This window comes from Elaeis guineensis, chromosome 1, assembly GCF_000442705.2.
Source record: "Elaeis guineensis isolate ETL-2024a chromosome 1, EG11, whole genome shotgun sequence".
NCBI classification, from domain to species: Eukaryota; Viridiplantae; Streptophyta; class Magnoliopsida; order Arecales; family Arecaceae; genus Elaeis; species Elaeis guineensis.
In genome coordinates, this window is record NC_025993.2 from 58,537,539 (window position 1) to 58,554,142 (window position 16,604).

Consider the following 16,604-nt stretch of genomic DNA (forward strand, 5'->3'; position numbering starts at 1 on the left):
AATTGAAGGCAATAGAGCTTTGGTACGAATATTCTTCGACTTCAAGTTGACAGTGTTCTTGTGAAGAAAAGGCTGCGACAATGCACCAGTTAGGAAGGACTTTGACCATATACCATGTGGTCACCATTGGGCTTCTATTTTGAAGTCTCATAAAGATCACCTTTTTACTATACTTCTTGTTTGAGAAAGTATAGTTTCTATATTTTTGCATGCTTGAATTTTATTTTGTTCAACATCTATAAGATGATTCTAGGGTTTGAATTTCAATTCGACAGTTTTAATCGTTAAAGCTTTTGATTTTATATTTTTAAAAATTTTAAAATTTTATTTTTTAACTGTATAACTAGAACTCAGTAGTAGTATCAGAGCCACCCTTACTAGATCAATAAAACAAGTGTAAAAGTTGTAATATAGAGTTGTTCTAATTTATATTTTGCCAAAATATTGCATCGATTTCTAGCATCGATCTTAAAAAAAAAAATTATTTTTGACTTTATTTGAACCATTAATTTAAAATTTTAGTTATTAAATTTTGAATTTGTGATAATATAAAATTTAATAAATCATGATTGTTTGGTGCTTGAATTATTTTTGTTTAAGGGTGTAATGCATGCTAATTCAATTAGGATTTGTTTTCATATTGACTAAACTTATTATATGTTAAGTCATTTGCATATCCTTATATGATTATTGTAATTATTTTTGGCATGATTATATGAATGATATTATAACTTGAAAAGCATCTTGAATTGAATAATTTGTATGTTACATTTTATGTTGTAGTTAGGGTGTGCCGAGATCAGTTCAAGATCCTCTATAAAAATTATATTAAATAATAATATTAAAATTTACTTACAAATCAAATATTGAATTCATTTGATCAATTGATGTCTAGGTAAGTCTTAAAGGTGATTTTTAATTAGGTCCATATGCTAGCCTGGCCAACTTTGTTGGTATTTATGAAAAGCTACAGGGAGCCTCCATCTACTGGCCTGGTCAATTTAATTTTATTGAGTTTCAAACTTAGATTGATTAGTGATGTAGACACTACAAAGGTCTTTTTTTCATGCTTGATCAACAGAGTGTCAAAATCTTAGTGAGCTTATTATGCTATTCACAAGGCTTACTATAGAAATTGATATGATGTTGACTCAGTGCATATTGATGCTTATGGCATATTTGAATAGTATTGCCTTATTGTGCTATCTACAAAGCCGGCATTATTTATGTATGACCATATGAAATTGAAGGGTTAAGTTAACTAGAACACTATATTTTGTTGTGCTATCCACAGGACTATGAGTGATTTAGAAGCAAGAGAGAAAAATATTAAAAATTGTATGAAGTACAATTGGTAAAGAGTTATCTACTTTTGAACTCATGAATACTTGTTGTGCTATCCACAAGGTGTTTGTGAGGGATAAGGATCTCAACCCTACTTAGAAACATAATGATGTTTTTCATTTTTCATACTTAAGGGCTATAAAAGTAATTAAAAAAGTGAGAACTGAAGGGGGAGAAACATTTTCTCTGCGTAGGATCTTCCAGATTTCATCAAATCTGGGGCAAAATAATTTAAAAAAAATTTATCCTACATATTTTAGATCTAATTCTCTAAATCTAATTTTATTATCTAATATTTAAAATCTAAAATTAAATCTAAAACTATGATAAAAGAAGAAATACCTCAAGGTAATCTGATTACCCTGTAGATGATCTCTGTCAAAGCCCGAGGTTCTGATGTAGCCATCACAAGCCTGCCTCTACCAGTATCCACTTAGGTAGGATCTGGAACACCTTCTCCTTGGAAATCTATGCTCCAAAAATTAGATCTAAATCTGATTAGGAAGTGCTTAGAACTCCTTTAAGTTAGAGCAGCAGCCTGTCGAAGATGTCCTGCAGCCTTCTGTTCCAGGCATCACCACGCCTTAGATCTTTGCCAGATGAATGACCAACATTTTGGATGTGAAGAGGGGAGGAAGAAGAGTAGGGAGGACATGGAGAAAAGGGTAGGAGGTGGCAGCTATTGGGTTTTGTGCATAAAACAATTCCTTCCATGAAACCCTAGGCACAGCAGGGTTTATATAGACCCTGTATGCTGCGCAGTGCCACATCATTCAACCAATCAGAAAATTTCAATAAATTTGGAAAAATTTTGATTGGTGGAGTAATGTCATCTGATCACATCAGATAAGAACCCCCACCCTCTCTCCTAAGTTGGCGCCAACAATGGATAAGCTCAATCAAGGTGGCGCCAAAGAGTCCAAGTTTATCAAAACTCTTTGGTTCTTATCCATTTGGAGCGCCCACTTAAATCCAATTGGGCTCATACCATAATTTGATATGGCACCTAATTCAATTGAGTTTTGGCATGTGGACACTCCACAAAAATCCTCCAATGAGCCCTCTTCAGTTTAAGACCCATATGTCAACTTTTGACAGATGTCCTAAAATAAAATTGGCAGGTGCTAGGAATTAGCAGGTGCTATCTTAAATTCATCTCATGAATTAAGACAAGTCTTTTCTGAGCTAGACAATCTTCATTTAGACTGAGAAAAAACTTCCTAAGGTTCTCAGGATGAGTCAAATCATATTTGGCTCAGTAGAGATAGAAAAGATTACACGAGGAGAAAGTTAGGCTCATCGAGTGCTAGCACGATTTCCTTGAACCTAATTGGATCTTATCCAAATCAATTGGGTTAGCCCAATTGATGACATCTAGACCCTAACCCTTGTTTGTGTGACCTAATTAGGTTCAATTCCATATGGTAATGAGATATGTCATGATCTCATCATCGACATCATCGAAACTTTTTTTGATGGACCAGAACTCTTCTGATTCAGACAATTAGAATAATCGATCATCAATATCATTCTAATTGCTCTCAAAATCTATCAGTGACATCTAGCAGTATATGGTGGTAACCCATCAGAATTGAAGATGAACCTCTCGGTGCAGCTACCTGTGTGATTGAGTTCCTCTATCATGAGTCCCGACTGAATTAGGGTTAAGGTAAACTCATCAAACCCAACATCAGTCATATGAATTAATCGATCAATCCGAGTCCGATGTAAAACTCCAATGAAAAATTTTTTCCATTATTTCACTCTGCCATGGCCATGGGCTTAAGGACTCGATCTTTCGATCATCATAGGACTACTCCTCTCATCTACCGAGGTTGATAGATCCTATCTTGGTGCGACCTAGTTCCTACAATGAATATGCTACAGCCAACATACACCTCAAGATTCTGAATGGCTAGAAGACCGAGTTATGGTGTAGTCAAACTATAACACACTCAAGGTGAACTATCGATGCACCTCAAGTCAAAGAACTAGACACACAACTGCAGCATCGAGCTAGTCATCGACGAGAAGGTAGACTTTCTTATGACTACTTGATATGGTCACGCTCAATACTCTCGTTCTCAATGAATACCTGTACTCTCGCTCTGGTGTCTCCACATCGTAGACTCAAGACACATCTATCCTAAGAAAGCAATCATACACCAACCTTCCAGATCGATCACCATCCTCGTGATGATCCTATGGTCAAGAGCTGTTTATGAGTTAGTTATGTAAATTTCAACTCTTGAAAATATGAATTTACATTCCTACTAACTCAAAGGATGTTCACAGACACAATGTGATAGAAGAATAACCCTTTTATTTATTTATAGTCAAAATTATAAATTTGTCCTTAGATCTGTACAGGAATGTGTCAGCCGATCTGGCATCTAGGGCACACATCTAACAAACTCCCACTTGACCTAATGCCAATTGGCTACATATCTAAGTCCCATCTTCTCAAGGTGGGCTTCGATCTTCTGTTGATCCAATGGCTTAGTCAGCAGGTCTGCCACATTATCTGTGGAGTCGACTCTCTTGACCTCGACATAACCCTTTTCGAGGTAATCACGGATTAGATGGAATCGCCGCTCAATGTGCTTAGACTTCTGGTGAGATCTTGACTCCTTAGCTTGGGCTATGGCACCATTATTGTCACAGTAAAGAGGTATGGCATCTGATGACATCACTCCAAGCTCTGCGGCAAATTTTTTGTACCAGAATGCCTCCTTCGTAGCTTCCGATGCAGCAATATACTCTGCCTCTATGGTGGAATCAGCAATCACTGTCTACTTGGAACTCTTCCAGCTGACTGCACCATCATTGCAAATAAACAGACTTTCAGATGTCGACTTTTGATCATCTATATTAGACATAAAGTCTGAGTCTGTATATCCCTGAATCTGGAGTTCTCCGTTCCCAAAGACTAGAAACATATCCTTAGTCCTTCTCAAGTACTTAAGGATACATTTCACAGAAGTCCAATGCTCTTCATCTGGATTCGATGATATCTGCTTGTGACACTCACAGCATGGGCTATATCAGGTCGTGTACATAGTATGGCATACATGAGGCTCTCTATTACCGAAGCATAAGGGATCTTGCTCATACGTTCAATCTCCTCAGGTGTGCTGGGGCACATCTTCTTGGAGAGATGAATGCCATGTCTAAAAGGTAATAAACCTCTTTTGGAGTTTTCCATGCTAAACCTTTTTAGCACCTCCTCTATGTACATCTTCTGTGAAAGTCCGAGCATCCTATTTGGTCTATCTCTATAGACCTTAATACCCAGTATAAAGGATGCCTCTCCTAGATCTTTCATAGAGAACTCCTTAGACAACCATACTTTGACTGAGATCAACATGAGAATGTCATTTTCAATTAGGAGGATGTCATCTACGTACAATATGAGGAAGACAACTGTGCTCCCACTAATCTTTTTGAATACACATGGTTCCTCCTCATTCTTGATTAAACCAAACATTTTGATGACATCATTGAAATGAATATTCCAACTCCGAGATGCTTGCTTAAGTCCATAAATGGACTTTTGCAACTTGCAGATCTTGTGATCATCATCACTGGATGTGAAACCAAGCAGCTGTTCCATATAGATATCTTCCTCAAGATGTCAATTTAAGAACGCCGTTTTCACGTCCATCTGCCATATTTAATAATCAAAATAGGCTGCAACAACAAGCAATGTGTGGATGGATTTTAGCATGGCTACGGGCGAAAAGGTATCTTGATAGTCAATGCCTTCGCACTGACTATAACCTTTTGCTACGAGCCTAGCCTTGAATGTCTCCACATTCCTATTTGCATCTATCTTTCTCTTGAAGATTTATTTACACCCAATAGGTACAATACCTTCAGGTGGATCAATCAAGGTCCAGACTTGGTTTGAGTGCATCGAGTCAATTTCTGATCTCATTGCCTCTAACCATTTTTCGGAGTCGATATCTAATATCACCTCATCATAGGTCTTGAGGTCATCACCATGAGCCCCATTTCTCGTGAGGAACATTTCCTCTACTTCCTCTTGTATGATACCTAAGTACCTTTCAGGAGGATGGAAAATCCTAGTCGATCTACAAGGTGGAAGAGGTTGTGTTGGGACTGGTTCTGATTGATTAGGTTCCTCAGGTTCTTTAACTCGTTGCTCTTGGAGACATTCTCCTTGAGCTTAATTATTCTTCCGATGCCACCATCTTGAATAAACTATTTTTCAAAAAAAATAGTATTTTGACTCACAATCACATTGTAATCTTCTAGAATATAGAAATAGAATCTTAATGACTCTTTAGGATATCCTATGAATCGAGCTTTAAAAGACCTGAACTCTAACTTGTCTACCTGCTGTCTCTTGACATGAGCTAGACAACCCCAAATTCTGAGATCTTACCATGCCATATCTCATATGGTGTGGTAGGAATGGTTTTAGAGGAAATCCTATTCAATACATAAATTGCTGTCATAAGACAATGTCCCCAAAGAAACTCAGGGAGGTCTGTGAAGCTCATCATGGAACGGACCATATCTAATAAGGTCTGATTTCTCCATTCTGAAACCCCGTTGAGTTGAGGCGTTCCAGGTGGAGTCCATTGAGAGACTATACCATTGTCCTTAAGATAGTTTAGGAACTCTCGACTAAGGTATTCACCTCCTCGATCTAATCGAAGAACCTTAATGGGCTTTCCTGTTCATTTTTCTACCTCATGTCTGAATTTTTTGAACCTTTCAAAGGCTTCAGACTTGTGTTTTATTAAAAACACATACCCATACCTAGACATATCATCAGTAAAGGTAATAAAGTTGATATAGTTGCCTCTAGCTGGCACATCAAATAGGCCGCACACATCCGTATGTACTAGGGCAAGTAGGTCTGTGGCCCTTTCTCCATGTCCCACAAAAGGAAGCTTGGTCATTTTGTCTTGAAGGCATGATTCACAAACTGGATTTAACTCGAAAGTCAACGGACTCAATAGCCCAAATTTCTCTAATTTGTTAACCCTATCTTCCACTATATGACCTAGCCTTAGGTGCCACAGATACCTATCATTTAGACTATCTCTAAGCCTTTTAATTCCTATGGTATTCACATTTTGCTCAATATTAAATACAGATACATCAATATGTAGTTGATAGAGACTGTTAATAAGAAAACTATCTGCAACTTTATTATTTTCATAAAAAATATTACAATGGTCCTTATGAAAACTAATCACATAGCCTTCTTGTGCTAAACATAAAATAGAAATCAAATTTCTGCTTGCTGCAGGCACATAATAATAGTCTCTTAAAACTAAATCTAATCCTAACGGTAATCACAGAGGGTAGGTTCCCATGGCCAAAGTAGCAACTCTTGCTCCGTTCCTGATGCATAGGATCATCTCCCCATTCCGCAGCCTCCTGCTCTCCTCAAGACCCTGCATAGAAGTGCACAAATGAGCACTAGAACCAGAGTCAAGCACCCAATTGGATGCAGAAGAAATCGTAAGATTAGACTCTAAAATGAGCATACCTCCAGAAGGACCATCCTTCTTGTTCTTCAGGGTGGCCAGGTACTGAGAACAGTTCTGCTTTCTCTTCTTCCCATCCACCTTCTGCTTTTTCGCAGACTTTTTTTTCTTTCCAAAAAACTTTCTCTTGGAAGAAGTCTGCTCCACAATAAGAACTAAGCCTTTTGAACCCTTCATAGAAAGCTCAGCCATAACCAGCATGTTCATTAACTCGACCAAGGTACAGTACATCTTATGCATATGAAAGTTCATGATGAATTGACCATATGCATCAGACAAGGACTGAAGGATCACATCAATCTAAAAATCCTTGTTTAAAATGATACCGAGCTTCTCAAGCTCCTCAAGATCCTTGATCATTGTCAAACAATGATCTTGGACTGACTGCCCATCACGCATCTTGGCCTTAAAAAGTATTTGACATACTTGGTACTTGGCCGCGTGACTCTGTTCACCAAACAACTCTTGTAGGTGAGCCAACATTTGGCGGGTAGTCAAAATATCTCATGTTGGCGCTGCAAATTATCAGACATTGCACCCAACATATAGTACCTTGCTTTATTATCATCATCTGTCCACTTTTCTAGAGACGCTCTCTGTTCAGCAGTCGAACGTGCTGGTATGGCAGGCGGGTCCTGATCCAAGACATGAGTCAATTTTTTGAAACCCAGAATAATTCTATAGTTCCTCAACCAATCGTTGAAATTGGGTCCAGTCAGTCTATGGATGTCTAGAATTTTGGTCAGGGGGTTTGAGGCAGACATGTTTCCTATAGAGAGTCAAAAGTTTCTAGTTAGATTTTATAATCAGACTCAACCAATTTGTTTATGATTTTTATTTTTAAATAAATTAAGCTCTCACTATTTTCTCAGATCCCTACACTTCCTTGGTAGAGATGTGAAAATCTCCATGATCAGTGATTTCTAGTGGGTGGTGCGATCTCACCGACTGGCTCACCACCTCACCTAACAATTATTGGTGATGGGTCAACCGATGAGTGGACAACTCTTGTCCAATGATTCTCTAATCATAGTGCACCCAAAACTTGTTCTCTAATTCATGAAGCTCACCGTGTCTGGGATATTGCTCCAATCCTTAGTTAAGTCACACCCACCATTTGCACGAACTAGATTCCTGATTGGGTCCCTCACCGTATCTAAAATATTGAGCCCAACCCATCCTCTAATCTGTAGCATCCAATGCCTAATGGACATGGTTGCATCTTCCCGGTGCAACTGAGCCACTATAACCAGTCGAGAACAATCAACCTCGGGAAGGGCCCGCACATCTACAATGGTGGAAGACCTAGACTTAATATTTTCTTAGGAAGATTTATTTAGGTCTCATTAAACTTGACTTGACATAGTCATAACAATTATGACTAACCTAGTGGCATGGATTAGCTCGAATTGTTAGCCACCTCTAATCAAAACTGAGTCGACACATATGGCCAGGTAAGTGAGACCGGTGGGAGGGATATGCCATTAACTCGACAGGAATGCATTCGAGTCGAATAGCTCCCAATTAAAAACCAGTCGATCGCATCTGCGCAACTTACCTTAGACACCAAATTATCGAACCAGAACTAATTGGGTTAGCCTACAATCCAGGTTCTAACCACTGAGCCAAATTAGGTCTTAACTTAATTGAGTCATATCTAAATGTGATTCGACCTTGACCCAGACTTAATCCTATTAGACTGGTCAATTATTAGCTTTCATGATCTCACCTAACCAACTCTTGATTCAGTTTGATCAACCGCTAGACCTAATTGAGCTACTCAAGCCCGAACCCAATTTTATGAAAATATCATAGATCTGAAATTTTAAATTTTAGATCTAACTTAATTTCATAAGCTTAATTCATTAATTAAGTTTGGATTGATAAACAAAACATGTAAAATAAATCCTAAGATTTCAGGATCTAGGATTTTGCAGAAAAGTAAGTTTTGATTTCTGATTAAGGATGAATGCACGGTACCCCTACACATCATATGAACACCCCATTGAATGAGAAGAGAGGATCTTAAAATCTTACTTTGTTCTTATGATCGAACAGCCATGAGGAATACCTTAATCAGAAATATAAATTTAACTACAAAACTAGTTAGATCTAAATTAACATATCACATATACAATTTAAGATCTAACTAATACATGCTTTGCATACATCTCATGTATCAAAAATCAATCTAATTAATATACTTTTAGATCTGATATATCATATATAATATCTAAAAAATAGAATTTAAATTAAACTATTCAAAATAAAAATTATTCTAGACAAGTTACTAGAACAATTCTACAACTAGTCTAGGCATGCAACAGATTAATTTTATGAAATAATTAAAATTTTATTTTCTATTTTTTGATCTAATTATAATAATTATAACATTAAAAAAATAAAAAATAAATTATATTTAATTCATATTTTAATCTCATTAAGATATAAAACTTAAGACTATTCATGGATTCAATTAATCCTAGTCTAGTTATGCATCTTATGCATGTTAGATCTTCTTAGATTTAATTTTAAATATTTTAATTTCAGATCTTATCATATCTGATGTGATATTTGAAATTATTTAATATTAGATAAATTAAAATTAAAATTAGATCTAAAATAGATCTGAAATAGAGTCAACAACATGGCTTTGATACCACTTGAAGGAGGAGAAACGTTTTCTCCGCGTAGGATCTTCCAGATTTCAACAAATCTGGGGTGAAATAATTTAAAAAAAATTTATCCTACATATTTTAGATCTAATTCTATAGATCTAATTTTATTATTTGATATTTAAAATCTAAAATTAAATCTAAAACTATGATAAAAGAAGAAATACCTCAAGAGTAATCTGATTACCCTATAGATGATCTTTGCACAGCCCGAGGTTCTGATGTAGCCATGCAAGCACCTGACCTCTACCAGTATCCACTCAAGTAGGATCTGGAACATCTTCTCCTCACAAATCTACACTCCAAAAATCAGATCTAAATCTGATTAGGAAGTGCTTCAGAACTCCTTCTGAAGTTGGAGCAGCAGCCTGTCGAAGATGTCCTGCAGCCTTCTGTTCCAGGCATCACCATGCCTTAGATCTCTGGCAGATGGATGTCTAACTTTTTGGACATGAAGAGGGGAGGAAGGAGAGCAGGGGGGACATGGAGAAGAGGGTAGGAGATAGCAGCTATTATGTTTTGTACATAAAATAATTCCTTCCATGAAACCCTAGGTGCAGCAGGGTTTATATAGACCCTGTATGCTGCGCAATGCCACATCATTCAACCAATCAAAAAATTTCAATAAATTTTGAAAAAAATTTGATTGGTGGAGTGATTTCATCTGATCACATCAGATAATAACCCCCACCCTCTCTCCTAAGTTGGCACCAACAATGGATAAGCTCAATCAAGGTGGCACCAAAGAGTCCAAGTTTATCAGGACTCTTTGGTTCTTATCAATTTGGGGTGCCCACTTAAATCCAATTGGGCTCATGCAATAATATGATTATGGCACCCAATTCAATTGGGTTTTTGCATGTAGACACTCCACAAAAATCCTTGAATGAGCCCTCTTCAGTTTAAGACCCATATGTCAACTTTTGATAGATGTCCTAAAATGAAATTGGCAGGTGCTAGGAATTAGCAGGTGTTGTCTTAAATTCATCTCATGAATTAAGACAAGCCTTTTTTGAGCTAGACAATCTTTATTTAGACTGAGAGAAACCTTTCTAAGATTCTCAGGATGAGTCAAATCACATTTGGCTCAGTAGAGACAGAAAAGATTACACGAGGAGAAAGTTATGCTCAATCAAGTGCTAGCACGATTTCCTTGAACCTAATTGGATCTTATCCAAATCAATTGGATTAGCCCAATTGATGACATCCAGACCCTAACCCTTGTTTGTGTGACCTAGTTAGGTTCAATTTCATATGGTAATGAGACATGTCGTGATCTCATCATCGACATCACCAAAACTTCTTTCGATAGACCAGAACTCTTCTGATTCAGACAACTAGAATGATCGATCATCAATATCATTCTAATTGCTCCCAAAATCCACTAGTGACACCTAGTAGTATATGGTGGCAACCCATTAGAACTAAAGATGAACCTCTCGGTGCAGCTACCTGTGTGATTGAGTTCCTCTATCATGAGTCCCGACTGAATTAGGGTTAAGGTGAACTCATCAAACCCAACATCAGTCATATGAATTAATCAATCAATCTGAGTCCGATGTGAAACTCCAATGGAAAACTCTTTTTTTGTTATTTCACTCTGCCATGGCAATGGGCTTAAGGACTCGATCTTTCGATCATCATAGGACTACTCCTCTCATCTACCGAGGTTGATAGATCCCATCTTGGTGCGACCTAGTTCCTACAATAAATATGCTACAGCCAACATACACCTCAGGATTTCGAATGGCTAGGAGACCGAGTTATGGTGTAGTCAAACTATAACACACTCAAGGTGAACTGTCGATGCACCTCAGATCAAAGAACTAGACACACAACTGCAGCATCGAGCTAGTCATCGACGAGAAGGTAGACTTTCTTATGACTGCTTGATATGGTCACGCTCAGTACTCTCGTTCTCAACGAATACCTGTACTCTCACTCCGATGTCTCCACACTGTAGACTCAAGATACATCTATCCTAAGAAAGTGATCGTACACCAACCTTCCAGATCGATCCCCATCCTCGTGATGATCCTATGGTCAGGAGCTGTTTATGAGTTAGTTATGTAAATTCATGCCTTAAATTTTTAACTCTTGAAAATATAAATTTACATTCCTACTAACTCAAAGGATGTATCACAGACACAATGTACACAATGTAATAGAAGAATAACCTTTTTATTCATTTATAGTCAAAATTATAAATTTATCCTTAGATCTGTACAGGAATGTGTCAGCCGATCTGGCATCTAGGACACACATCTAATACTAAAATCTTTAGAAATCATATTAATCCTCTTAGAAATATTCCTAGCCATCGGATGGAGCTTGAACCACCCAAATCTGCCCAAAATCCATAGTTTTAATTCTTATCAAAGTTGGATCGAACCACAGCCATCCGATCATGCTTGGGATTGGTTCTAGACCATTGGATAGCACTGATAATCTCTTATTCTTAGTCGGGAGCATCCTCAGCCGTCGGATCTTATGATGGATTTATTTTCGACCATCCGATCGTGCAAAAATTTCTCTTTATAAACCGACAATGGATGCTGACTGTTGGATTGCGGTCAAGATGAATTTCAGCCGTTGGATCATGCAAAATAGCTTTCGCTGCCCGTAGACCGCGCTTGTGGATCGCGTAGCATTTTTTGTGGATCGCACCCTGGCTCTGTGGACTGAGCGGCCAGTCCACCGTACACCGAAGGCTATTTTTTTATTTTTTAGGATATTTTAGCTCCATTTTTGCTCTAATTTTTACCTGAAAAATTGAAAAAAAATATGCATTAAATTCCTTAAAAATTTTTCTTCATTTTGGTGCTTAAATTACTCAATTAAATTAACATCTATTTTTTTATAAATATATATCTAATTTCATATTTTTTTTCAAAATCACTTATTTTTAAGAAAATTCAATAAATTTAAGAAATTAGGATTTTTAAGAAGATATTAGCACCATAAATTATCAAAAATATCTTCAATAAATATAAAAATATACCACTTATCACACTCTCCAACTTGAACTTTGCTCATCCTCAAGTAAAGAAAGAATTTAGAATCAAATATCGTTTAACTTAAAATCTCAAATTTCACCAAACAATTTTCAAAAGGACCACTGATGTTCAGTAGAGTGTAAATGAGGTATGTCATTAGGATATTAATACTAGTCAATATGAGAGTTAAACTAAGAACACTAAATTTTTTTTGAACTTTTCCAAATTATCGCTACCTTTATCTCCAAATCATTCACCTTCATATGGACAAGTATATTATTACTTCCATCCTTCATTTATTGATTGATTTTTTTTATCTCTCTTTTTTTTTTTAAATATTGTACTACTATTGAGTGTCTTATCCCCTTAAGCTTTCTGTTTGACCCATGTAGCAAGTTTTCAGTCAATGACTCCCAAACTAGATGGCTTTAGGGCACTAGATATAAAATATCCCTCGAGCCTATTTGCTCTAATCAAACAGGCTACGAGTTAAAACTAGCTTTACAATAAAGCTTCTTTGCCCTTCATACCTTTTGACTTGAAACTCAATGCTTGCTTAGGCAAAGAGGCCCAGTTACTTAGCATGAAGTACTTGAAACCTCTTCTTTTTTTTTTTAATAAATATATGAAAAAAGTATAGTTACTTTACATAAGTCCATAAAAAGTAAACTCTTCTTTGATGCTAGTAAAAAAATTTAAAAATGCTCAAAGAAAACTGTTTAAGTTCTAAACTTAACTCTTTATTGATTTTTTTTAATACTTGATCCCTCAATATCTCACAAACTCTTTGATCTGTGCATCAATGTTTTTTTAAAATATTTAGTTTAACTCGATTCTTAAGTATAATTATGTGTTTAAATACTAAATACTAACTTACTTGAGGACTTAAAAAAAAAAATTATTCTCCTCCCCCAACTTAATCAACATTGTCCTCAATGGAGTAGGAAATATGAATGGTGCATGTAAAAAGAAAGAAAAGGAGAGATATCACCTGATCTATAAGTCTTTTCAAAACTGATTCTCTCCCCAACTTAGTCAAGATTATTTTCAGATCCTTACAAAAGACACAAAGCAAGACTCGATTATCCTAAACAAAATGCAAAAGAAAGCAAAGACAAAAGCAAAAATTGAAAACTTGAAAATTGGATTGCCTCCCAGAAAGTGCTAAGTTTACCGTCTTCAGCCAGATCATGCTGATTCTCTCACCTATCCCGTGTCAAATATTGGATTGACAAATTTCAATGGTTTTGAATTGCCAATCTCAAGAAGATGGTCTATAATAAATTTTAATATTTTATTATGAATCTTTAGAAAGTAGTTCACATCCTCATTCTTAATTTTAGAAAGATAGTTCACAAACCCATTCACAGATCCTTGTTTATCAAAAATTTCTCCTATTTGTTCTTCTAAAATGCTCATAAATTGAGTTTTTGGGTTAGGAGCTAAGTTTGAAGAAATAGTTACTAAAAGAGTATCATTTGATTTTAAACATGTATACTCAGGTGTAATCAAAAATGACTGCAGTTCTGGAGGAGGTGATGATTCTAGAGTAGAAGAACCAACTTCTAGGGTTGAAGAAAATAGAACTTTTGGTAAATATATCTTGGGTAGCTCATCCACTCTCTTCTCTTTATCATTTAGATCAATATCAGTACTGGGCTCAGGTTCTTCTATTGGGTTAGTCTCAGTACTAATCTCTTCTTCTAAATTCTCTTTTTGGCTAGCATCAGTACTTGCCTCACTCACCTGGACTTGATATGGGTCCTTAAGAATTCTATCACTTTTTTGCTTAGAAATTGCATTGTCACTTTCAATTGGGGATTCTTAGGTGGGACATTGGATTGATGACTAGGTCCAGGTGATTGGTGGATGGGTGGGTTATTTTCAAAATTTGGTATTGATTCGTTTGGCAATTGGCTTAGTTCTCTTCTCATGGTAGATTCAGTTAATTGATCTATTTATGCTTTTAGCCTAGTGATAGATTATTGTTGGATCATGATCAATTGTTGTAGTTGGTTTAATCTATCATCAACTAGATTAGTCTATTGAGGAGGTGGGTATGGTGGCTAATTTTGATATGGTGGCTGGATAGATTGACTGGGCTGACCTCTATTGTAGGCATAATTCTGGTATGGAGGCCTACTCTGAAAGTTTTGCAAAGAAAGAATTTGAGTCTAAGCCTGAGTCTATTGGGGTCTCCAAGAGAAATTAGGATGGTTCCTCCAGCCTGAATTATATATGTTAGAGAATGGATCATTGACAGGTTTGGAGTAACTTTAACTTGTTCTTGAATGAAGGGTGGAAACTGTGCAGCCATTGACATTCACTCATATGATGGGCCAGGCTAGCACAGATAGAATAAATCTCTTAATAATTAGGTGGTGGTGTGTATTGTGCAGGAGATTATTGACCTAATGCTAGAAACTGATCAAATTTTTGGGCAAGAAGGTCGACTTTATCTAATCTTTGGGCTATTAGGTTCAGATCGGCCTTAGGACTAGAGTCTGTTTGCTTGATCTCAAAAATTTCTGTCCGCTTTTGGTGAAGGATTGATCTTTCGTAGGAGGATAATGAAGCATGATTGATTGAATTTTTACTCAAAGTTTCAAATAAAGTGTAGGCTTCATCCTTACTTTTACTCATGAATGCACCCCCACAAGATGCATCTACCATCTGTCTGTATTGATCACCCAAATCCTTATAAGAAGCTTTAACAATTTGCCACATAGATAGACCATGATGTGGGCATTTTCTAAGAAGTTCCTTAAGTCTCTCTCATGATTCATGAATTTGTTCTCTTGGAAGCTGAGCAAATCCAGTGATGGCTCGCCTCATGGTGTTGGTTTGACCTATGGGATAGAATTTCTTAAGAAACTCGTGCTGCATTTCAGTCCAAGTTTGGATTGGTCTCCCTATTGTGCCAAGCCAGTACTTGGCTTTGTCTTTAAGTGAGAAGGGGAATAAGGTCAATCTAAGTGCATCATCAGTAAAATTTTGAATTTTCACCTTGGAACAAATTTCTAAGAACTCATCCAAATGCTTGTAAGGATCTTCATTAGTATTTTCATAGAAAGATGGATGCATCTGGATTGTGGTCGACTTGATCTCATAGTGGCTTGTAGAGATATCAGGTAAGTGGATACAAGTCGATGGGTTATAGGTGGAAGGAATAAAAATATTCTTTCATCTACTTAGGTGGTTCTCTAGGATCTCCAGCCATCTAATTTTCAGGTTTAATATGAATCAACCGTTCAATCTCAGGATTGGGTTCAACTAGGTCAGGATAGAGAGATCTTCTACCTTGCATATACTAGTGCAAACCCTAATGTATGATTCAAATTTTGTTTTTGTTTCATTTTTTTAAGAGAAAAAGGAGAGAAGAAAGAAAGAGCCCTAGACCTAGATACGTAAGGTGGGAAGAATTAGTTGTGGTTTAGTGTTAATTACAATCAAGTTAGCAAACAATTAAACCTAGACACCTACGGGTTCCTTAGACCTAACAGTTTGATGTAGAGTGGCTTAGTCTAGATACAAATTAGGTTTGTTCTAACTTCCTTCAACTAGCCAGGTAAGAGGTAGGATCGTGGGTTCCTCCCGTTGCTTGCCTTAGACACCAATTGAATTGGTCAGGTAAGCCAACAGAACCAATTAAATAACCACAAGTCTACTTAGGCAGAGCCTTTGACCTCTAGCCTTAGACACTAGTTTCAGGGGTGAGTCCAAACTTACTTTGTACTTGACTTGACCACAATACTCAAACTGAACTCAATTGATTCTAGGAGCCCATGACTACTTGATTTTAGTTAGGTTTGGGTTAATGCGGGATGCTGGTTGGTTGTTTTTGGGCTAAGAAAGGGTGATGAGATCTCCACCTTATCTTATTATGGGTGTTGCCCTTAAATTGATTTGAGATGAATATGCACAACCAATTTCAAACAAGGGGTTCTATGCAACTAAATTAGATGCATAAAATTAATTAAACTTGAAAGCTTACCTTGTCTCAAACGATTACCAAAAAAAATCTAAGATGATGAATGCTTCTAAATAATTAAATTTTTACTCTT

General features: G+C 36.6%; 1 non-coding gene across 1 annotated transcript; it reads left to right on the forward strand.

Moving 5' to 3' along the window:
- The first annotated feature begins 15,271 nt into the window (after nt 1–15,271).
- LOC140854987 (small nucleolar RNA R71) lies at nt 15,272–15,378 on the forward strand. Its single transcript, XR_012138080.1, has one exon. It is a non-coding gene; the product is annotated as a small nucleolar RNA R71 (small nucleolar RNA).
- The last annotated feature ends 1,226 nt before the right edge of the window (nt 15,379–16,604 follow it).